The sequence below is a fragment of the Alosa alosa genome, unplaced genomic scaffold (genome assembly GCF_017589495.1).
Source record: "Alosa alosa isolate M-15738 ecotype Scorff River unplaced genomic scaffold, AALO_Geno_1.1 AALO_1.0_unplaced_3, whole genome shotgun sequence".
In the NCBI taxonomy this organism is placed as follows: Eukaryota; Metazoa; Chordata; class Actinopteri; order Clupeiformes; family Clupeidae; genus Alosa; species Alosa alosa.
The window spans coordinates 348637-375661 of NW_025962432.1; the positions used below are offsets into that span (position 1 = coordinate 348637).

Sequence of the window (27025 nt, forward strand, 5' to 3'; positions counted from 1 at the left end):
TATGAATTTTGCTATAAGTAATCTTCTTTTATTATTTTTCCTATTAATAATATAAGTTTCTATTCATTATTTAATGATGAACTACCCATAAGCTATACTATTTCTTCTAATTCTCTTTCTTTATTTAATATTTCTTTAAATTTTTTTACTATTAAACTAAAATTATAATTATTTCCTATAATTATTAATTCTTTATTTAGATTTTTAAAAATCTATTCATTATTAAAATAATTTTTTAATAAATTTCAATATTTTGTATAACTAATATTTCAATTTATAGAAGGAAAATGTTTTCTCTAAGCTAATTTTTTATCTAATCCTCATAAGCATTGTACATTATTTAATGTTGATATAGTAACAGGGTCAGAAAAATCTCCACTTGGAGGACTTACAACACCTATTAAAGTTATACTACCTATATTTTTACTAGATCCTAATACCTAAAATTTTCCAGCTCTTTCATAAAAAGATGATAATTTAGTTCCTAAATAAGCAGGAAATCCAGAATCTGCAGGTATTTCTCCCATTCTTCCAGATATTTCTCTTAATGCTTCTGCTCATCTACTAGTACTATCTGCAATTAAAATAACATTTAATCCTTGATCTCTATAATATTCAGCTATAGTTATACCTGTATATATAGATGCTTCTCTAGCTGCAACAGGCATATTACTAGTATTAGCAATTATTATAGTTCTTAACATTACTGATACTTCCTTATTATTTTTTTAATTTTTAAAATATTAAAATCTTTTAATGTTTCTGTTATTTCATTACCTCTTTCTCCACATGCAATATATATAACAATATCACAATTTCCATATTTAGCTATTGACTATGAAATAACTGTTTTACCACAACCAAATCCACCTGGAATACAACATATACCCCCTAAAGGAATTGGAAACATTGAATCCAATACTCTCTAACCTGTTAATAAAGGTGTTGTTAATTTTTTAAAATTAGATTTTGGTCTCTATTCTCTTATAGGCCATTTATGTACTAATTTAATATCAAATATTTTTTTACTATTTATTGTTTTTACTTTAATTATAATATCTTCTATAGTACACTAAGAAAATTTATCTTCAAAAATTTCTACTATTTCAACTTCTTCTTTTATTATAGGAGGTATTAATATTTTATGATTTATAATTTCATTCTCTTTAACAATACCTATAATATCACCAGGTATTAATTTTTTTCCTATTTTTAAATTATCAATAGGTTCTAATTTTCATATTTTTTTATTATTTAAAGAATTTATTTCAATTCCTTTTGGAATATATATACCTTTAACTTTTTTTGCTATATCTTTTAAAGGTCTTTGAATACCGTCAAATACATTTGATAATAATCCAGGACCTAATTGAACACATAATGGATGTCCTTTAAGTCATATTTTATCATTTTTACTAATACCTATTGTATCTTCATAACACTATATACTTACTTCTTTCTATTTAATTTTAATAATTTCTCCCATAAGTTTATTTTTTCCTATAATTACTAATTCAAACATATGACAATTATTTAATTCCTTTCCTATTATTAATGGACCAGATACACCTATTACAATACCAAAATTTTCATTTTCATTATCTACCATAAAAAAATAAACACAATAACAATAATGAATAAAGAATTAATTAAAAAAATAAATACAATAACAGAAAATCAAAATTCAATAGATATATATTATGAAGAAAATATATATCCTATTAAAAATATTATTGAAAAATATTATTTATATATAAAACAATTAGGTAAATCAGATAATAAATCTAATCAAATAAATTATATATTAGATTTATTTAGTTAGATAAATATAAAATATAATAAATCAATTGAAATTTTTAAAGAAAAATTGAATAATATATAGATACTTATAAATGAAATAGATAATATAGTAGAAGATAAATTATATAAAAATTTACATGATATAGTTAAATTAAATGAAATATATAATAAAAAATATTTAGAATTTGTATAGAATAATTTTTATAGTAATAAATTATATAAATATATAGATGATATTTCAGAAAAAAGAAATTAGATTATTGAAAATTTTTAGTTATTAAAAACAGAATATAATGTAAATGATAAGATTGATTGAAATAATTTATATTCTATATTAGAAGATACATATGTTTCTTTATATTGTTTTTGTGGAATAGATAAAAAAGATGATAATTGAATAGAATGTAAAAATAAAAAATGTATTTATATATGAATACATTTATCATGTATGAAAGATAATGAATATTGTTTCATGTGTTTAATAAAAAATGATAAAAATCAAATTAAAATAAAAAATAAAAAATAATAATTAAATTAATTAATTAATATTAATATAATATATATTAATTTATTTTTATATTTTTTTTAAAAAAAAGAATTTTATTAGATGTCTAATTATTTCTATATTCTTATCTATACTTCTAAGATCAAAATTAGCATTAAGTTTTCTATGCTCCGTTACCCGGCCTCTAGCTGTCCCTCAATATTTAAATTACCAAGAATTAATTTTTTACAAAATCTATCTTGATATACTAATTTGATTTTTATTTCTTAGACTAGATACATATAGTATAATTGGACACCTAACTACTTTTCAAATATAAAAGTTCAAATTTATTTATATATACTAAAAATATTATTAAAAATAATACTTTTTATAAATTTATATTTTTTTATAAAATATTATATTTGTAAAAAGAAATTTATATATATGTATAATAATATATTTATTATTATTTCATATTTATTTTGTTATTTTTAATATCTAAATATTTTTTTATAAAAAGTACATAAAAATAGTAAAGATTATGGATATGAATAATATAACAACAACATTTAATTGAATAGAAAATATATTTAGTAAAGATTATAAATTAAATATGGAAATAGAAGATGAATCTAATCCTATATGAGAAAAAAATTTAGAATTTTCTTATGGCAAATGAATAGATGATATATTTTCTGAAGATCCAACATTATACTTTCTTAATGAAACTATAATAGATCTTAATAATAAAGATTTAATATTATCATATTCTAGTAATAGAAATATTAAGAATAATAATTTATTTAAATCAGAAGTTAATCCTTTTGATACAATAGAAGAAATTAAAAAATTAAGTATTAATAATAAATTTGTATTATTTTATTTAAATAATTTTGAAGAAGATATCTATAAAAATAAAATATAGCATAGTAAATTAACAGAAACAATGAATATAGATCTTTATCCTATTCTTTATACATAGGATATGTTAGAAAATTGACATAGAACAAATATATTAAAATTTCCAAAAAATAAATTATTAAATAAAATTATAGTATATAAATTATATAAACCAAAAGAAAAAAATAAATTAACAAATTTGGAATATATTAATAGTAAAAAAGAATAGTTATCAAATAGTCAAATATTTCTTATAGAGCATGTTGAACAATATCCTATTATACTTAATACATATGGAATGTCTAGTAATGTTAATTGATATATAAAAAATAATAGTGATTGTTCTAATATTGAATATGGTAATATTATTAAATTATATTGTGATAAATCACCAATTATTTATAAATTAAATGAATCTATTTGTTTAATAGAAAATAATTTATTTAAACAACCAATATTTGAATAGAAAAATAATACTAAATATTATCTATTAACATTAAATGAAACAAAATATAATAATAAAAATTTAGAATATGTATTTAGTATAAGAAAAATAGATAAATTTTTTACAACAGGTTATATTCATATGAATACAGAAATACCTAATATAAAATCAAAAAAAATAAAATCATATATTAAAACTAGATTAAGAAAACATTTAATAGATAGTATAAAAGAATATGGTAATAAAAATAAAAAACTTACAATAGAGAAATTAATGATATTATTTCCTAATATATTAGAAGAAAAATTAAGAATAGAAGTTAGAAAATATTATGATATATCAAAAACTGTAAATAATATAACATATTGTTATTTAAAAAAACAAGAAAATATTAATAGTGAATATAAAACTAATATAGTTTTAAATCCTGAAGATTATTGTTTATATGATAGTGTAATATTTTCTAATTATATATTAGAAAATGTATTAGGATTAAAAAACTATATTGAATTATATAATAAATTACATTTATTAAATCATAAATTATTAAAAAATATTAATTGTTCTTATATTAAAGAAATAAATTTATTAAAAGAATTATTATATACATATAGTACATGAATAAAAAGTAGATCATTTATTAATTTACAAGGATTTTTATAGTATGATATTGAATAGAATAATGTAATAAATATAGAAATATATAAAATATTAGATAATATTTTAGAAAAAAATCATAGTATTTTTTCATATAATATAGGTATATCTTTTTATCCTTTATCTTATATAAATTTTTAGAATAAATTATTAATGTCATATTATTCTTCGTATAATATATAGAATTAGAATTTAAATAAATTATCTGGTATAGATATTTATAATATTTTAAAAACATATAAATATTCAGATTATGAAATAAATTAGTTAAATAAAACAGAAAAATTAGAGAAAATAAAAGAATTAAAATGTTTTTAGTATTATTGTTAGAATAAATTTTTAGATATTAAATTATTAAATGTTAATATATTAAATGATTAGATAAATAATAAAATACAAACAATGTTAAAATTTATAAAAGATGGTACATTAGAGGAAAATAATAATTTAACTAATATTTAGTAGAATAATGATAAGTGATTTGAAGATATAGAATATAAATTATTATAGTAGAAACAAAAATTACCAGTAAATAAAAAAATTATAAAAAAGAAAAAAATGTATATAAGAAAAATAACATATACTATTAATGAAAATGAATTTGTAGAAAAAGAAATAGAATAGATATTTGATCCTAGATATATAACAAATTTTATATTAGATATAAAAGATGGAGGAGATAGATTTATTAAAGAATATATGAATTTAAATAATAATTAGAATAATTTAACAATATATAAGAAAATGAAATTATAGAAACAAAAAATAATAAATAAGAAAAAATAGTAGATTATAAAATAGGAAAAATTATTATAGAAATCTAGTGGTCCTAAATGTAGTAATTGTCAATAGAGAGGACACATGTCTACTAATTAGTTATGTCCAAAATATAAATAGCCAACATATATAGATGCTAAATCTGAAGGTATTATAAATACAACTCATGATGGTAAATTAACTATAAGTATGGAAAAAATAAAAAATATAGAAAAAAATACAGAATAGAAAAAAATTTATAATAGAAGAATTGATAAAAGAATATAGTTAGGTACTATTTTTGACAATTGTATTAATAAATTAAAAGAACATTCTCAATATGAATTATTTGCGAATGAAGTATCTAATAAATTATATCCAGATTATTATAATATAATAAAAATTCCAATGTATTTTAATTTAATGAAAAGAAAAATATACGACAATATAGATATAGATAAAAATAATAATTGTTATAATAATAGAAATGAATTTATAAAAGATATAGATCTTATTATAAAAAATAGTTCATTATATAATGGTTATTGAAGTATATATACAAAATGAATATAGGAAATAAAAATTATAGCTATAAATTATTTAAATGAAATTAATAAAAATAATTATTTAGATTTATTAGAAGAGGATATAAAAAATTATTTAAATAAATAGAATATTAGTAAAATATCAAATTAGTTAATAGAAAAATCAAAAAAAATACCTGAAGCTAGAGAATTTTTAATTCCTGTAGATAATAAAAAAGTACCAAAATATTATTCTATTATAAAAACTCCAATGGATTTATTTACAATATCAGAAAATATTAAAAAAATGATATATGATAATATAATAGAATTTATTAATGATATTATATTAATTTATGAAAATAGTAAAAAATATAATGGAATAACTAGTATATTTACTATAAATGCTTGAAAACTATTACTATGTTTAAAAAAAGAATTGGAAAATAATAATATTAATAGTAAAATATTAGATAAATATTTATAGGAAATTAAATAATTTAATTATTATTATTCTTTTCCAAAATTATTTAAGTTTTTTAATAAATAAATAATATTCATATATGATAAATATCAAATATTTATATATATTATATAAAAAACAAAAATAAATTTTTAAAAATAATTATAATAATGCACTAGTAGATTCTGTTTCACTAGTAATAATATTTTCTATATATTTTTCTTTTTTTCCTGATATAAAATTTCTTATATTTATAATATAATAATAAAAAGGTATTATTTCATTTGATTTCGATTTTTTTTGAATAAAATATCTATAAATTATTGTTATTATAAAATATATAATAAAAATTAAAAATGTAAACATTAATAACATTGGTCATATCATATTTCATGTTATCAATGTTTTTCTTACAATATTTTTTATATGTATATTTTCTATTACTGGATTAATTATATGATTTAATAAAACTCTTTGTTTATTATCTATTATACTTATTACCATTGAATTTTTTGTATAATTTTTTATTTCTATACTTTCATTATCTAATTTTAATGATTCAGTATACATAGAAGCTGCATATATTCCTTTTTCTGTTACCTAAAAATTAATTTCTTTATAAAAATTACCTACTATTGTATTATGAAAATCTTTAAATAATTTAAAATTTCCTTTTATATTTTTCCATATTATACCATTTATACAATAATTTAATCCTATTTTTTTCAATATTCTATCAATTCCTTTATATTCATGAAATTTAAATTCTGGTATTAAAAATGGATTATCATCATGTGATCAATTATGCTATTTTTTATATTCTCCTACATTTATAAATTCTTTATTTTCTATTTTATCTTTTGGATAAATATCCTATAACATATTTTCATTTATATATTCCTATGTATTTGATTTTGTTATCATAATATAAATAATATTATTATTATCTTTATAAGGAATATAGTAATTTATTATATCTATAGTATTATGATGTATTTTTTTATTTTCTATATAAACATTTATTCAATCTTTAACTTCTAAAATTAATATTTTTTCTTTTTTATTCTAGTATTCTATTTCACCTTCTAATATTCAAAAATTATAAAGATTAAAATATGATATATAATATGATACTATTGTAGTTAATATATTTGATGACATTTTTTCTTCTTTAATAGGAACATTTAATTGATAATATGATTCTTTAGTTATAAATTCTTTTAATTTAATAATAATATTATCCTCTCTTTGTATTCTTCTAAATTCACAAAAACTTTTAACTTTATTAACTATATTTCTTTCAAGTCTTATATCATGAAGATAGAATATTAAATTTCCTGCTTTAGTAAAAAAATTATTATTTTCTATTTTATTTTTATATATAAAATCTCTTGTATATAATAGAAAATCTTCATCGTTTTCATTATCATAGTTTACATTAAGTATATTTCCAAGTTCTTTTCTATATACACCATAAGAATCGAAATAATATACAGATAACAATAAAAATAATGAAACCTACTCCATATCTCTAATTTCACTACTATTAAGTTTATTAAATATATTATCTTTATATTTTTCATAATATTCTATATTATCCTATATTGTAATATAGAATAAATATCATATATAAAAATTAAACATTAAATTTGATAATTTTATAAACTATAAAATAATATTTATAAAAATAATTATTATATTAATTATTTATAAAATATGATAGAAGAATTTTTGGATTATGAAACATTTTTATTAGATTTTTTAGCATTATTAATTTCATTTACAATAATAATATGGTATTTGATAAGTCTTATATATATTTCTAACTTAGAAAAAAATAGAATGAAAAAAATATTAACTGAAAAAAATATTAATGAAAATGCAAAAGAAATATAAATATTCTATAAAATTATATTTTTTTCATTATAAATATATCAATATATAAAAATGTCATAGTATAATTGTTTATTATAGTTAGATGATAATTTAGATAAGAAAATACATTATTATTTTGAAAATAGTGAAAATATATTGTTTAACTTATCCATAGATTATAATATAAATAATTTTCAAAAAATACCAAGATATTTTCAAATATAGTTGTAGAAAGAAATATGAAATAAAACATTATATGGAATAATGTATGATATACCAACTATAAATGAAGTTAATTTATATTATAATAATATTATAACAAAAACTAATGAAATCAATCAAATTTTAATTATATATAATTAGTATCCTATTATAAAAAATTTTTTATTAGAAAATGGTATAAATAATTCTACTAAAAATATATTTTAGTTTTATAATTTTTTATAGTTTTGTTTATGTAATAGAGAAAAATATAATAAAATTTATTGTAATAATTGTTAGAAAATACGAAAAGAAAGATTAATAAATTGTGAAAATGCTATATTACATTGTATTAATAATAATAAAATAATAGAATATGAATTAGTTGAAGAAGATGAAATTATAGAATTAAATAATTAAATTAATCTCTTCATGTGATTAAAACTTCATCTGTTCTATAATTCTAATTAGTTATACATTCTTCTATAGTAATAGTTTTTTTAGATAATAATCCAGTTCAAGCTATCATTAATCCATTATCTATACAATATTTTTCATCCATTGAAAATGTTTTTAATATTTCATTTTTTCTATTTAAAACCATAATTTTAATCATTTTCTATAATCTTATATTACAACCAACACCTCCTACAATTAAAACACCATCAATAATCATTCCACTATCTTCTAAATGATTTATTACTTTTTCAACTAAATTACATAATAACTAAAATATACATTCCTATATACTATAACATAAATGTGATTTATCATATTTTTTATAATTTGTTTTTAATCATGTTTCAACACCTGTTAATGAAAATAATAACCCATTTATAGGCTAAGGTATTTCTATTATTTCATTACCTTTATATTTTTTTGCTTCTTGTTCTATATTATATCCAGGTGATGGATTATTATTTATTTCCATTAATCTAGCAAATCTATCAATACAATTACCTACAGCTATATCTATAGTTTCAGAAAATATTTTATATTTTTGATCCTAATATGCTAATATCTATGTATTTGCACCAGATGCATATAATATAACAGGATTTTTACATTTTGTAACTAAAATTCCCATTTCAATATGTGCTACACAATGATTTACTGGTATAATTGGTTTATTTCATAGTATTGATAAACATCTAACAAAAACACCGACAACTTCTAATCCAGCTTTAATACCCGGACCCATTGTATAACAAATATAATTTATCTAAGATATTTTTATATTTGCTTTACTTATTGCTTCTTTTGTTATTCTTACTATATTATTTTTATGATGTAATGCAGCATCTTTAGGAATAAATCCTTCTCCTACTTTTGGATTATATGTTGATCGAATATTAGAAAGAATATTTCCAGTACTATCAATTAATCCTACACCTAATTTATTTGCACTACTTTCAAATCCAATTGCTATCATTTTATTTTAAATTTTATTTATATCAAAAATAATAAATATTATAAAAATGAAAAATTAGTAGAAAGAAAAAGTTATAAATAAAAAAATAGAATCAAAAAATAAAAAATAGAAATATAATGAAAAATTAGGTAAATATTTACCAAGAAAAGACAGTTATTCAAATAAACCAATAACTGCATATGATAAAGGTGCTGTATAGATTAATTTAGCTTTATTAGATCAAAATGGTATAATATTAAATTCTAAGAGTTATATAACATTTAATTTTAGTTCAGAATCTAGAAAAAGAGGTAGAAGTGATGAAACAATATTAAAAACATCATAGAATAAAGGATTGATAAATAAAATAATTTAATAATTTTTATTTATTAGTTTTAAATAGAATATTTTAAGAATTTTTAATTACAACTAAATTTGTGAATACTTAAAAATAATTATGAATAGTGATTTATTAAGTAAAATTAAATCTGAAACTGAAAACAAAAAATGTTTTATTTGTCAAGTACCATTACCATCATATATTTGTATTACTTATTTAACAATTGTATGTAAAGAATGTGCTGGTGTTCATAGAAAATTTAATCATAAAATAAAATCCTTTGTAGTATAGACAATAACTAATGAAGAATTACATAATATATATTATAAAGGTGGAAATAAAAGAGGATTAGAATTATGGTTAAATAATAAAATAAAAAAAGTAGAAAAAAACTCACCTGAATCAATTTCATGATTCATATAGGATGTTTTTATTAAAAAATCATATAAAAGAAAAGTTAAAAAATAGAATATCAGCAATAAAGAAACAAAAATAGATGATAATATAAATGATTTCTTTGATTTGATACCCAATGAAGAAGATAATTTAGAAGAAGATAATTTTTTTCAAGAAAAAAAAGAAGATAATAATCTTATTGATATTGATAACAATAAAAATAAAGAAAAAAAAGTTAGAAAATCTGTTGAATTTTTATCAAAATTTGATAAATAGAAAAGAAAGGACTTATTTGAGTTCTAAAATTAAATAAATATTTTTTTTAAAAAATAAAATTATTTTTTAATTAATAAGTAAAATTTCATTTGTTTGATATATATGTAATTTATTTAATTATTTATATATTCATATTCATTTAATAAAAGTACTGAAATTTCAAATTCTTTTAAATTATAAAAAAGAAGATAACGTGGTAATGTTCTAATACCTCCTGTTATATCATTGTTATCATTTATCTATTTAAATTTTAATATATTATTTTTATTTAAGATTTCTTTAAGATTTTTAATACATATATAATCACCATCAAACTATACATTTAATATATTATCTTTAATTTTTAATAAAGAAAATGTTATATCTTTACATATCTATTTTTCTGTTTTTTCTATATCAACATAACTAATTTCATAATGCATAGATGGCTAGACATATATAAAAAATAATGATTTAAATGTATTATATGTAAATGTTAAAGTTTTATTATTATTAGATATCTAAATTGCATTTTTTTTTATTTCATATCTATTATTTTCTGTTTTTTCTATATCTCTTAAACTTAAATATGGTTCAATATAAAAATCTTTCTATATATTTTTTGTAAATTTATTAAATCAATAATATGAGTTGAAATTAATATCACATACTAAAATAATTTTTTTAATTTCATTAATTTTATATAACAATGTTGGATATAATTTTAATTCGAATGTTATTGATGTTACATGATTTTTTCTCTATGAAGGAATAAAAATTGTATTTATAGGAGATAAAGTACCTAATTCATGTAATTGATTATTATCTAATAATAATTTTATTCTTACATGATTAAATTTTATATTATATATTAATGGTGTAGTATTATAAGTATGAAAATAAATTGTTAATAACATTTTATCTGTATTATTTTCTTGTATTACTTCTATATTTTTAATTTTGAAAAATTCTTGATCTTGTTCTATTTTTTCTATAGATCAACATGCTTTTAAAAATAATAATAAAATAGATGTTAATACTAATAATAAAACAAAAAAAAGTGTATGAATAAAAGTCTATATTTCTATTTTCATTTTAGTTAAACTAATAATTTGTTTATTTCCATTTGGTATATTAAGTCTAACTCTTATTGAATTTGTATTTTTAGATAATAAATCTATTGTCTATTTTGTTGTTATAACTTTTACATTTTTTAAATTTGATGTACCTGTATTCTATATTTCATTCTATGCTTCTACTATTTCTGTCATAATATGAATAATTTGTGTTTTAATTAATTAATTATTTTTCTATTTTATTAATTTCATATTCTTCGATTATATTTTTTATTGGTACATTTTTTATTGTAGCTAAAACTCTAGCTAATTCCATAACTATATCTTTTATTTTATTATATTCATTAATTGTATTTATATAATTTTTATATTTTATAGATTTATCTATTAACATTTGTTTTTTATCTTCTAATTCATATAATTCTATTACTTTTTTAATAAAATTAATATCTTTATTCTACATATAATATTTAGATTTTTATAAAAATATCAATCTTTATCTTTTAATATGAGTAATGGTGAACTTTGTAGAGCACTTTAGAAAATATTTAATCATAATAAAATAGACAACAAACAAGTATTATTAAATATAGCATCAGGAAAAATTATAAGATTTTTGAAAATAATGCAAAGAAAGGGATATATAGATGAATTTCAAACAATAGATGATAAAAGAAAAGGAAAAATAATAATTAATCTCAATGGAAAATTAAATAAATGTAAAGGTATTAGTCCTATGTTTAATATAAAAAAATAGGATATAGATAAATATGTTCAAAGATTATTACCTAATTTAGATATAGGTTATATTATTTTAACAACTAATAGAGGAATTATAGATCATAGAGAAGCAAAAAAAAGAAATTTAGGAGGAAAAATATTAGGATTCTTTTTTTAATTTTTAATAATAAAATCTAAAATAATTAATTACTGGTCATTTCTTTATTATTCTACTTCTAATTTTTATACTAGATCTACATAATACTTGCACAAAATAATAACATCTTTGTTCTGTCGTTTTCAATAATATCCTCTACTGTAATAAATATTATTGCTCCTAATTTTCTTGCTACTGTTAATGCATAACTACAGTTCTATATTTTTTCTTTTTGTTCTATTTCAGTTGAAATTTTTATAAATTCTCAATTAATAACTTTTGAATTAATACTTTGTAATAGATATAAAAATGGTATTCCTGTAGAAATTTTTTTATCAGAAAAAGATAATATTTTATATTCTGAATTTACTTTTGATATCTAATTATTTGTTCAATCAAATATATCGCTATCATCTAATTTCTAATTATTATAACTCATATTTTCTAAGAAAAGTAAAATATGTTTTTTCATTAACTACCATGAATAAGCTAATATCATTTTTTTATTCTTATACTAAAAATGTTTATCAACAATACCAACCATTGGTAAACCTAAATCATATGTTGTTGATAACATTCTACCTAAATTACTCATCTACTATATTGTATGTCTTGGTTTTTTTTCTACTAAATTTCAATTAACACATCCCTATTTCATTTTATCTAATACTTTTAACCATAATAATCCATCACTGGATTCTTTATATATATTTACTGGTTCATCTAAATCAAGTAAACACTATATCCATCTTTTACATCCTTTTTCATCTCTTAATAATCCTTCTTCCTCTTCTTCTAATTCGATTAAATCTAATTTTACTTCTTCTAAACATGGATCAAAATTAAACAACTATGCTAAGAATAACAAATTAAGTTTTCTTATACCATTTAATATAAACTTTTCACTTATATTCATATCTATATTCATCTAAGTTTTACATATATTTAAACATTTCTTTGCTCTTTCTTGATCTGATAAAGATTTCCAATTTGATATACTACCAGGTATTTGTCTATTTATTATAACAGAATATACTTTTGAATCTTTTAATTCGTTAAAATCTTCTATTTGTAATTCTTTCTCTCCTTCTTTTAATAGAATATAATTAATTCATCTTTTTAAAATATTTTCTGGATTCATATTTAATAATTCTGAAATATCTTCTCCATCTTTTAATAAACATGCTATATTTTTATTTTGTCTTAAACTAATTTTTTCTGTTGTTAATCTAATTATTAATTGCCATAAAAGACCTAAAATATAATGCATATATTCTGTACCTTGCATTAAATTACTTGTATTAATACCACGTGTTGATAATCCTAAAGAATTTGCTGTATTAATAATTAACTATAAATTTTCTATCATTTTAAAATTGTCTTTTGGTTTCAATGTAACTTCTGGATCAAATCTTGTTACAACTCTCATATCTATTACACCTTCTTCTAAAATATTGAAAAATGTTGCTAACAAATACCCATCTTTAATTTTCTCAAAAATTTCATATTTTTTTCAATCATCATTTATAGGTAAATACTTTTCTAACCATGGATCATTAACAGCTGACAATGCAATATTAAACTATGTTGTATATGCAATTAACTCCTCTATTAATATGGTATGCTTTGCTTGACCATCTAATATAATTATACGACCTTTTTCTTCATCTATATCAATAACTTTTTCTTTTTTCATTTTTTAATATTTTTTTAAATTTGTGTTAATTAGATAAAATTACTTTATTTTATGTTATATTTATTTATAATATATTTATTTATACCCCATATTATTATAAAAATAAATAGTTTTATTAAAAATATTATAAATATTTCTAAAAAATTTGATTTAATACTTTTTGTTATACTAAAATATTTATCAAAATATGGATGTTTATATCCAAGATATGTAAATATATAAATTGATGTTATATAAATTGACGTTGGTATTATAGATAAAATAAAATATTTTCAAATTACTATAAATTCTAACAAATAAATCTAAACAGCCATAATAGTTGGTGATATATAATGAACAGCTATATCTATAAATAAATTTATACTTCATGGTTTTATTTTTTTTATAAAATATTTTTTAAAAATAAAAAAATAGCCTAAAACTACTATTATATTCAATAATAATGTATAAGTTATAAGAAAATCAAAATATTGTTTATTAGGATAATAATTATTAAAATAATAACAACAACAATATGTTATTAAGACAAAAGATAATACAAATGTGATATTAGTAAGAAAAAGAAATGGTCTTAGTACTTTTAAAGTTATAATAATAATAAATACCATATAAAATATTAGTATTAATAGATATAAACAATATATTAAATAATTTTTTATATTATAAGAGCTTTTAATAATCTATGGTTCTTTATTTATATCAAAATTTTTCTATTTAATATTATTTTTCTACTCCATTAAAGTTTAAACACAAGAATGAAAATATAATAAATTTTTATGTAAAAATTCATTTATCCATTTTTAATAAATGGAAAATATAAATATAGAATTAGAATCTGATATATTAAATAATAAAAAAATAAATATATTTAAATATAAAAATATTGTTATATCAGATTTTATTAATAATATAAAAGAAAATATTGATAAATATAATATATCAAAAATAGGGTTATATTTATTAAAAACTTCATTTATTTATTATAAAAGAAATGAAAAATTATCAAAAGAAAGTTTTTAGTTAAATTCTTTATATTTTAATAACAATAATAATTTTTCTAATAAGGATAATCACTCTATAAATATTATTAAAACTAAAAATATGGATAAAAAATTAGATTTATTATAGAAAAAATTAAATATTAATATAAAAAATTATAATAATTCTATATTAAATATTATGGATAATAATATTATTATAAGAAATAATAAAGAAACAATATTAAAAGATTATGAAATTTCTTTAAATGGATATGAAGAAGAAAAGGAATAGTCATTATCTATTTATCATGAAGAAACTAATAGTCAAGAAATTAAATAGAATTCTTCTTATTTAGATATAGAAAATTATAATAATTTAAATATTATATAGGAAAATGATAGTATAGTAGATATTTAGTTAAAAGAAAATAATAATCAAAAAATAATATTGGATAATGATCTATATTTAATTGATTAGAAAATGAGAAAATAGATAAATAATATATAGTTTATGTGTAATAAAAGACCTAAAATAGAAAGAGATGATAAATTTATTTTTTATTATGAGTTTAGTGAAAATAATTAGATAATTGATAGTTTTTAGAATAACATGTCAAGTGTAGAAATTAGAGATGATTATTTAAATGATGATCAAAATTTTTTAGGAATAGAAATAGATTCCTCTACTAAAGAAGGTTCAAAAGACAATAATAGTAGTACTATAAAATTAAGTTTATAGAAATATTCAGATTAGTATTCTAATATTAATAATTCAGATCATTCATTATATAATATAGAAGAATATGAAGAATATAATATATTTAAAAATATTATAAAGACTGATTTGGATATTTTTAATATAGTTTATTATCCAAAAATAATATTTAAATTTCATAATGATAATATAACAAAAGAAAAGATAGTTTAGTCATTTTATTAGTTATTAATTTTTTCAGAACAGGAAAACTATATTATTTTTTAGTTAAAAGAATTTGAAAATATAATTATTAAATAATTATTATTATAAAAATAATTTTAATATCGGTTAATTTAATATTCAATTAAACACAAAATATTAAACAAATGAATACTTCATATGAAGAAGAACAAAATACATATTTTTTAAATTGAACAAATGCAATATTAAAAATTAATAATTTTAAAATATATGATAGTATAGATGAAATATTAGATGATGATGGTATTTATAATCTTATAGAAATTTTATATGATTAGAAAAATTTATTTACAAGAATATAGAAATCACCATTTATAAGATTAGAAAATTATAATAAAATAATAGAATTATTAGGATAGCCTTTTAGTATAAGCGCATTTAATATAGTTTTTCATAATGATACAAGATCATTAGCTACATTAATATGACATCTTATATAGAAAGTATCTAGAAATTAGCTTTAGAAAGATGAGTCAAAAATAAAAGAAGAAGATTTTTCATATATTTATAATGATCCAGAAGATCCTATTGAATATTGGGAAGATGATATACCAGATGATTTAATATAGGAAGAAGAAAATATTCATAAAAGAATAAATATTAAAGAAATTTTAGATTTATGAATAAAGAATAAAAGTGAAAATGTAATGAATTTAGATAAAATAATAGACGGTGAAACTAAATAGATTATACAACTTAATTTATATTATATTTTTAATTTAATATATGCAGATGCAAGAAATATACCTATACAAAATTTAAAATTAATAGAAATACCAGAAGATATTAAAAAAATAATAAAAAAAGAAAAACTTGAATTAGATAAAATTATTGATTTATGTACTCTAATTTCTTTTTTATCTATAATTATGAAAGAAATATTTTAGCAATCGATAATATTAAAATCGAATAAAATAAATGAATTAAAAGAGTCTAAAATAGATAAAGAATAGAATTAGGATCTTTTAGAATCATTAGATAAGTAGATTATTTCTAATTCAAAAAACAATACAGAATTTAAAATTATGGATATTAAAAGTATGGATTTTGAATCATTTATTAATATGTTAGAACCGGAAGTTAAACCATTAGCAATAAAATTAAAAGAAAAATATGAAAAAAGAATAATAGAAATAAATAAACATTTAGAAATGATAAAATTACAAGAAGAAGAAAGAATATTAATGAATAAATAGAGAATATAGCGTTAGAAATTAAACTAGTAGTAGTCATTAAATGACATTATAGGTTAGAAAAAATTATTATAGCATAAATTAGAAACATAGGAAGAAATGTTAAAATTAAGAGAAAAAATTAATAAAGAATAGTAGTTATTAAAATAGAAAATACATGAATAGAAAAATTATACAGATAATTTTTCTACTAATATTTAGCAAAATCAATAGTATAATTATAATAATCCAGATATTGGAAATAAATATAAAATAAATGAAATATAGAAAAATACATATATTACTACAACTAATGTTCCTAATTATAATTATCAACAATCATAGTCATAGTCATAGGCAAATAATAATTCTTAGAATTATACATATAATATATCATCTTCTACATCTACTTAGTCACATTCTATGCAAAATATAAATGCTAATAATATCGTAGATAAAGAAGTTTATAGAAGAATAGGAAATTTTAAATATTTAGCATTAAAAGTTATAGGGATTAAAGATTTAAGAACAAAAGGAAATTTATTAACAGGAAGTAAAATATATTCCAGTTATATAGGAATAACATTTTTAGAACATAGATATAAGAGTCAATCATCTGAAAAAACAGATTTTCCTAAATTCGATTTTAAATTAAGAATAGAATTAGATTTTTCCATAATAGCATTAACATCTATATTAACATTATAGGTAAGAGATGTGAGTACTAATAAATTTTTAGGAAGTAGAGAATTTAATTTATAGTAGTTAATGGAGTTAACTAAAAATGGAAATATTGTACATAAGGGATAGTTTGAATTAAAGAATGGAAATGGAGCGTAGATTTTAATACTAATTAAATTTTGTTAAATTTTTATTAAAAATATAAATTTTATAATTTTATTTATATATTGTATATGTGTAATTTTATATTTTTATATAAAATTATATACGGAGTATTAAAATAAATGTTAATACCTAAAGTTTTCATAATATTAAATATAACTTTAATATATCTAATTATTATATATTTAATAACTAAATATATACCAAAAGATGATATTTTTAATTATGATACAAATATTAGATAGATTTTTATTAGATGTATAGGTGAAAATTCTAATAATAGTATAGTATCAGTAAATGATAAAATAATATGTGAAATATAGAGTGAAAATATAATAAATGAAGATATTTTTAATAAAACTATCTTTAAAGTAAATGATAGAATAGAAAAATTTTAGGAAGATAGTTGAAAAAATAAATAGAAAAAATCTACAAGATTTAAATTTACAATAGATTTAAAAAAAATATTAAAAAAGAATGAAAAAAAATTATAGTTTGGTTTTTTATTAAAACCAAAAAAAGAAATTTTATTAAAACCTATTATTCGTATTATTAATACTCATGAAGATTTATGTAAAATAGAGTGTTTAGAAACTATTATATATTATTTAAAATATACAAAATGTTTTTATATATGTATAGAACCTATAAATATTAAATGAATACATGAAAATATTATTAAAATTTATTCAATTACTCCATCTATTTTAGAAATAATAAATAGAATAGAATTAGAACCAGAAAGTTATTAGAAAAAATATTCTTTTGTAATAAGATCTGGTTGTTTATCTGGTAATATTTTAATAAAAGGATTATTAATAATTGATAATAAAATAATAGAATTAAAAAAAGGTATATATATTTAGATAAGAAACGCAAGTCATTTACAAATGAGATTAATGTGTAAATATGAACTTGGAAATGATAAAGTTGCTATTTGGGAAAATATAAACTGTATAATAGAATCAGATGAATTTACAAATTTAGATAATTTTCCCAAATTACCTATAATTTCAAATTCAAAATTTAAACTTATAGAAAAATTAATTCCATATGAAAATATAAATAATCAGTATTGTAGTAAAAAATTTAAATTTACTATAAGACTTGATGAAGAATATTATATTAAAAATATAATAATAAAAGGAGCTTTTATAGGTAGTTAGTATAGAAAAATTTTATAGTTTATAGATAATCCAATAAAAATTAATTTTGTATTAAAACCCCCACTACAAAAACATTTAAAAATAGTATGTAGAAATTCTTTAGATGAAAATACAAATGAAATAGATTATATAGAAGTGGGTGAAACTTTATATTGCAATATAATATCAGATGTTTATCTTAAAAGAGAATTTTTTTATAAAAATATTATTGAAATAGAAGAATATCCCAATATAAATTTAATGGTTTATTCAAACAATGAATTATTATATTTTGAAAAAAATATAATTATGAAAAAAATGCATTTTTTTATAGAAACGGGAAATTTTTATAAAAAAAATATTTTAACAATAACTTTAAAAGTAAAAGAAAGAGATTTTATTATATAGAAAGAAATAACATTACTTAAATGTCCCCAAGAATATTATGAAAATGAAAAATGTAAAATATTTTGATATTTTGATAAAGATAAAAAAATATTAAAAAGAAAAAATTTAAATATATAGAATAATACATTACCATATTTTTATTTTAGTTTAAATTTTGAAATAAATGAATTATTATTAGAAAACCAAAATATATCATTCATTTCATTAAATTTTTTTAATAATTTTAAAGTTAATAAAAACTTAAAATTAGTAAGTTTAAGAGAAAATAAAATAAAATTTATAGATTTAAGTATATTTAAAAATATACATATAAAAACATTAGATTTATCATATAATTATCTAGAGGAATTATTATTTTTTGAAGAAATAAATAATATAGAAATATTGATTTTATAGTATAATAATATTAAATTTTTATCTTATTTATATAAATTAAAAAATAAAATTACTATACAATTAAACAATAATGAATTAACTTCTATTTCTTATTATATTAATAATGAAATTAAATTAAATTTAAAAAATAATAATCTTATATGTATACCAGATTGATTCGCTAATAATAATATATTATATGATAATGATATAGAAAAATGTGATTGTCCAAATTCAATTTTATATATATTAAATGATTATAATTGGGATTTAATTAAAAATAATGAATTAGATTAGTTTAAATGTAAAAATTGAAGTTGAAACAAAATGAAAATAGAAAAATTATTAGAATGACCAGAAATAAATCTTAATAATTTTGAATTTATAAATACTAAATGAAAAGATAAATATAAAGAATATATATTAGTATTAAATTATAAAATTGATTGAAAAAATTTTTTAAAATGCGGAGTGTTTGGTTGTAGTAGTTTGATTTTTAAAAATAATATTTTAGCATTAAAGTTGAATTTTACAAAAATAGAATTTAAATAGAATGATTTTTTAGATAAATTTGATATAGATATTCTTATTATAAAAAATATAAATATTATAAATCAAAGTATTAATTATATTAATAAATTAAAAATATTGAAAATAATAAATATTAACAAAGATATTAATATTAATATTAATTCTAACTTATAGGTATTAAAACTTATTATAACAAATAATATAAAATTAGAATTTTTAAAAACATATAATGCTATTTCAATAAAAATTTTAGATATTATATGTTTAAAAGATAATGGATGTAAATTAGATGGTAATTTAGATTTGTTAATATAGAATTGTAATAATATAGAATATATTAGATATCTAAATAATGATACTGTATCCGATAATAAAATATATAATTACATATTATCTATTCTTTATAATACAGAAAAAAAATTTAATGGTATGTTAAAATAGATTATAATTTTAAGAAATAAAAATTATAGTCTTCCTTGTGGTATTTATCTAAATAAAGTATTAGAAAAAAATAAATATTTAAATTTATTATATTTAGATGGGTTTACTGGAAAAGATAATTTAGAAAAATCAATTAATAATACAATGATAAATTCATTAACACTTAAAAATTTTTTTGATGATAAATTTAATATTATTACAATATATATTGATATTGTTTCTTTTCATAAATTAGAAAAAATAAATGAATTTGATTATTCAAATAATAAAATAATTCAAATAAATTTTGTATTATATACAGAAATAAAAATATTAAAGTTCAACTATATTAATTTTATAATTAAAAAAATTGATAGTATAAATTTAAAGAATAATAAAATAAATAAAATAACTATAAATGGAAATCTAATTTATACTGGAAAATAGGACGGTGATCAACATCTTGAAGTTTTATTGTTTTATTATAAGTTTTTTTTAAAATCTCATAAATCAATTTTAGTTGTATAGTATTTTAATTTATCTAAAAATAATATTAAAGCATTTGATATTAATTTTATTATCGCTTCCGAAATTTTTTTTTCAAAATAGCTAACATCTAGTGAATCTATTAATGTTAAATAGTTAAAGGATAAAATATATATTATAATTTTTTATGTAGTAATTGATTTTAGTTATAATCAAATAAAAGTAATTAGTATTTTAGATATTATTAATTATGCATATGTTGTATCGGTATCATCTGATAAAAATATATCTTTAGATTTTTCACATAATGAAATTATTGAAATTGATCTAATTAGTAATTCTTTTGGATCAAATTATATTATTACTAGTTTTTATTTTAAATATTTTATAATAAATATTATAATTGAATTTTTGGATTTATCATATAATAGAATAGTAGATAAACTATTATTTAAAGCTACGAAACATTATTTACATACATTTGAAATAATTATTAGAGAATTAATTATTACAAATAATAATCTATGTTTTATTCCATATTTTTTATTTACAATTAATTATATAAATATATTGGATTTATCGAATAATAATATTGGAAACATATGTTTACGTTCTGAAGTAGAAAAAATAAAAGTAGAAAAAATAATATTTTCAAATAATAATATAAAAAATTTAGAATTATTTTTACAATGAATAATTCCTTATTTTGATTTATCTGTTATAACTAGTTTAGATTTTTCTAATAATAAAATCGAAGATATTAAAAAACCAATTTCATTTAATGAATTTAAAAATTGTAAAGAAATAAATATGTATAATACTTTAAATTGTAAATGGAAAGATAGTAAAAATGTTAATTGAACTCCTCCAAAAACAGATGATAATGATAATTGTTTAGATAAAATATTATATATTGAAAAAATAGAAGAAGAAAATATTATAAGATATTGTTTAACTAAAAATGATAAATTTCCAAGTTTTGAACCATGTAATATTGAAAATGAAGATATAAAAAATAAATAGAAATTTTTTATAGATAATATAAAAAAATAGATTTTACATATTGAATCTATTAATTTTTCATATTGTTTAACTAGAAGAATATGAAAAAATAAAGATTTATCTTTTGAAATATGTCAAAAAAATTTATAGAGATATGAATGAATTATAAAAGAAGGATATAGTTCATATAATGAAGAAATAACAATGGATGAAACTGAAAATAAAATAATAATAGGACCAAGTATTAAATCAGATTTTACTAATGAAAATAAAAAAATATTATATGATAAAATAATTGTTTATTGTTTAGCAAAAGAAGGTAATAAAGCTATCTTAAAAGAATGTAATATAAGGGATGAAGATCAAAATTTTTATATAAAATGTCAAAATAAATATATAGAACTATTAAAAGTATGTAAATCTAATTAAAATTATTTTATTTTTTAATAAATTTAAATTTAAAGATGTTAGAAGAAATGATAAGACGTCCAATACAAAAAAATAATAATTATATCAAAAATATAAATTATATATTATATATTATAAATGAAATAAGTTTTTTTAGTAATAATAATATTATATATTATAATAATAATATATTATTATAATATTCATAATAAAATAATAAATATTAAAATAGATAAAATTAATGAAGAAATAGAAAAAATAAATTGAAATAATTCAAGCGATGAAATATTAGAATATTTTAAAATAAATTATTTAAATTTAATATCTATTTTTAATAATAAAGAATTAAAAATACTAGAATATTATTTAATAACAAAAAATTATTATTATAAAAAAATTATATATAATAAATTAATTAATTTAAAAAATAAAAAATAAATAAAATTTATTTTATTTTATAATTTAATTAATTGTGTTTAAAAAATTTAAAATAAATAATGTATAAAAAAGAAAACAAATTACCAGTAACAAGAAAAACTAAAAAATATACAGAAAATGAAAAACATAAATTATGTTATAATTGTTTGGGTTCAACACATTGTGTACAAAATTGTTAGTATCCATTAAATCAAATGATAATAAACAAAAATAAACAATAAATTAAAAAATTAAGTATTTTTTATATTTTTATAAAAATATGAATATTAATTATAATATTTCTACTATGTGTTATCATGATAAAGAAATTATATTAGGTAGTTATGATAATATAAAAGAAAGAACTGGTAGTATATTATTTTGAAAAAATAATAAAATTAAAAAATTATTAGATATAAATTCTATTTTTCATATTTAGTCATATAATAATTTATTAATTTCATGTTCATATAATAGTATTTATTATATTGAAAATAAATAGATTATAAAAGAATATCAAAATAAGAAAACAAATTTATATTCTTAGATTTTTAATAATAATTTATATATTTCTAATTAGAATGAAATAGAAATTTATAATTTAAATACTGATTATATTAATAATATCAATTTACCAGAATATTTAGAAATATGATCTTTATATATAAATCAAAATATATTATATGTAGGATCTGATAATAAAAGGTTTTCATTAATAGATTTAAAATCAAATAATATAATATTTGAAGATAATAAAATTCATAAAGCAGGTATTACTTTTATAAAAAATATAGATATAAATAAAAATAAAATTTATACAACTTCTTATGATGGATTTTTAAGAGAATTTGATATAAGAATGAATAAAATTACAGATGAAATTTTTATAAAAGATCCTATATGATCTTTTTATTAGTATGATAATAAATTAGTTATTAATAATATGTAGAATGGTTATAAAATATTAAATATAAAAAATAATATATTAAATTTTAATAATTATTAGATAATAGATTCAAATTCCAACAATATAGCATATGCATCTATTATATATAAAGAAAAAAATCAATACTATTTTTTATATTCTATGTTTTATTCAAATAAAATAAATAACTTAAAATTAAAAATATAAATATAAATTTATAATAATCTAATAACATCACTATCATCCATTCATACATCTTTACATTTTTTATTTTTTAAATTATATTTTTCAGAATCACTATATCAATGTTCATATGCTCTTAAATCATTCTAATATAATTTTATAAATTTTATATGAGATTCTATTGTAGTTAATTTATTATAAAAATTTAAACCAGGTGACATAGAAATTTGCTATTCTATTTTTCTAGATACTTTTGTATCATGTCTAAATGTACAATTTGCACCAAATGGACAAAATCCTTTCTAAAAAAAATTTAAACATGGTTTTGTTTTAAAATTTGTTTCTGTATATTTTGGAGGTTTTGGATTAGAAGCTGTACATTTATTCTCATTATTAGGATTATGTAAATATGTACATTTATCACCAAATGGACATAATCCAGTTAATGCAAAATTTTTACATAATTTTGTTTTATAATTTGTTGGTTTTGGTTTATCTATAATTTCATTATCACCATGTGCAAACTAACATGTAGCACCATATCTACAAAATCCATTTATTTTTCAATTTTCACATATAGCTGTTTTATATAAAACCTAAGCTCTTTCCATTGCAGTTGTTTCATCTCCACTATTATCACTACTATTATTCATAAATAAAAATTATATAATAAAATTTAAGTAAATCACAAATAAAATAAAAATAATAAATATGGAAAAAGAGAAAAATTTTTTATCAAATAAAAAGATAAAAATTTTCAATACTATATATATACGAGAAAATACATTTGTTCAAACATATGTATTAAATAGAAATAATAAAACAAAAGTATTATTACCAAATGGTAAAATTGGGTTCATAAATACTATTATTGAAGATTAGTGAATAGATTGTATTTTTGAAGAAATTAAATAGAAAAATAATGTATTATCAATTGATATTAAAAAATTAAATAGTTTATTAATTAATAATAATATAGAAAAGAATTCTATTGTATATGGATATGTCAAAGATGAAACAAATAAATTATATGAAATAGATATTTGTAAAGATGATATATCTTCAATTTTTATTTTTAATAAAATATCTAATGAAAATAATTTATTAAGTAATAAAATATATAAATTTATGGTTAAATCTATTAATTAGGAAAATAATCTTATAGAATTAATTAAATTTGAAAATTCTTTATAGAATATATATAAAATATATAAAAATAAAAATTTAGATAATATATTATCATTAGGTATTGTTATAAAGATTAATAAATTTATTTATTATAATAATGAATGTATTTATTTTAATTCTAAATAGACAACATATACTATTATTTCTTATTTAAAAAATATCTCATATAAAAATATAAAATATATAAAGAATATTTTAATAGAAAATAAAGAAAAAAAAGTTAAAATATATGGAAAAATAGTATCTATTAATATATAGACAAAATAGATAAGTGTTATATTATATGAAAAAATAAATAATATTAAAGAAAATAAAAATAAATTAGAAGTATTTGATAATATAAAATATAAAAAATCTATATTAAATTTAAACTTTTATAAAATAAATAATGTATATGCAATATCATATGAAAAAAATATTAATAAAAATTTTAAAATTATAGGATATAATGGATATAGTAATTTATATATTATTAGTTTTAAAATAACTCTAAAAGAATTAGAAATAAGAAATTTAATTATTGGATAGATTTTTAAATGTAAAATAATAGAAGAAAATCAATCAAAATTAAATATTATATTGGGTAAAAGTAAAATTAATGGTATTATGTTTATTAAAAAAAATAAAAAAACAAATAATAAATATATTAAAGGTTAGATATTTTAGATTAATAAAAATAATATTATTTTATTTAATACAAATATTAAAGAAAATAAAATAGTAAATATAAATAATTTAAATATAGGAAAAATTGTTTAGGGAATACTTATATCAAAAAAATATAAAAAAGTTTTATTTTTTAATAATATTTGTGGAATAATTAAAAAGATATATTGTTATAAATCTTTTAAAAAATATCAATTAATAAAAGTTAAAATTATAGGAATAGAAAATAATCAATATATAGTTTCTAATAATCCTTTAGATTTATTTAATGATAAATTAGTTTTATGAGAAAAATATAAATTAAAAATTATAGAAAATAAAAATTCATATAGTATAGTATCTATAAATAATATTAAAATAAAAACTAGATTATTAAATCATAAAATAGATGAAGAATATAATACGATGATAATTAATAAAGATTGTTTTATTACATTTAATATTAAGTTTATTAATTATATAATAAACAATAAACTTAATATTAATTTTAATCAAAAAATAGAAATAGATAATGAATATTTAGGTATTATAACAGATTCTAATAAAATAAATATAGGAAATGAAAAAGAAGGTTATTTATTAAATAATATAAATGAATTAGAAATAGATAAAGAATATGGATTTATAATAGATCATATAAATAATAATAAAATAAAATTTATTAAAAAAGAATATTATTATTTAGAAGAATATGTATGTTAGATAAAAAATAAAATCAATGATAATATTTATAGTTTAAAAAATATAGATAAAGGAATA

At 16.4% G+C, this 27025-nt stretch overlaps 1 pseudogene; it reads right to left on the reverse strand.

The window, feature by feature from the left end:
- Positions 1 to 245: 245 nt before the first annotated feature.
- Positions 246 to 10278, reverse strand: LOC125290243 (annotated as a pseudogene).
- Between the last annotated feature and the right edge of the window lie 16747 nt (positions 10279 to 27025).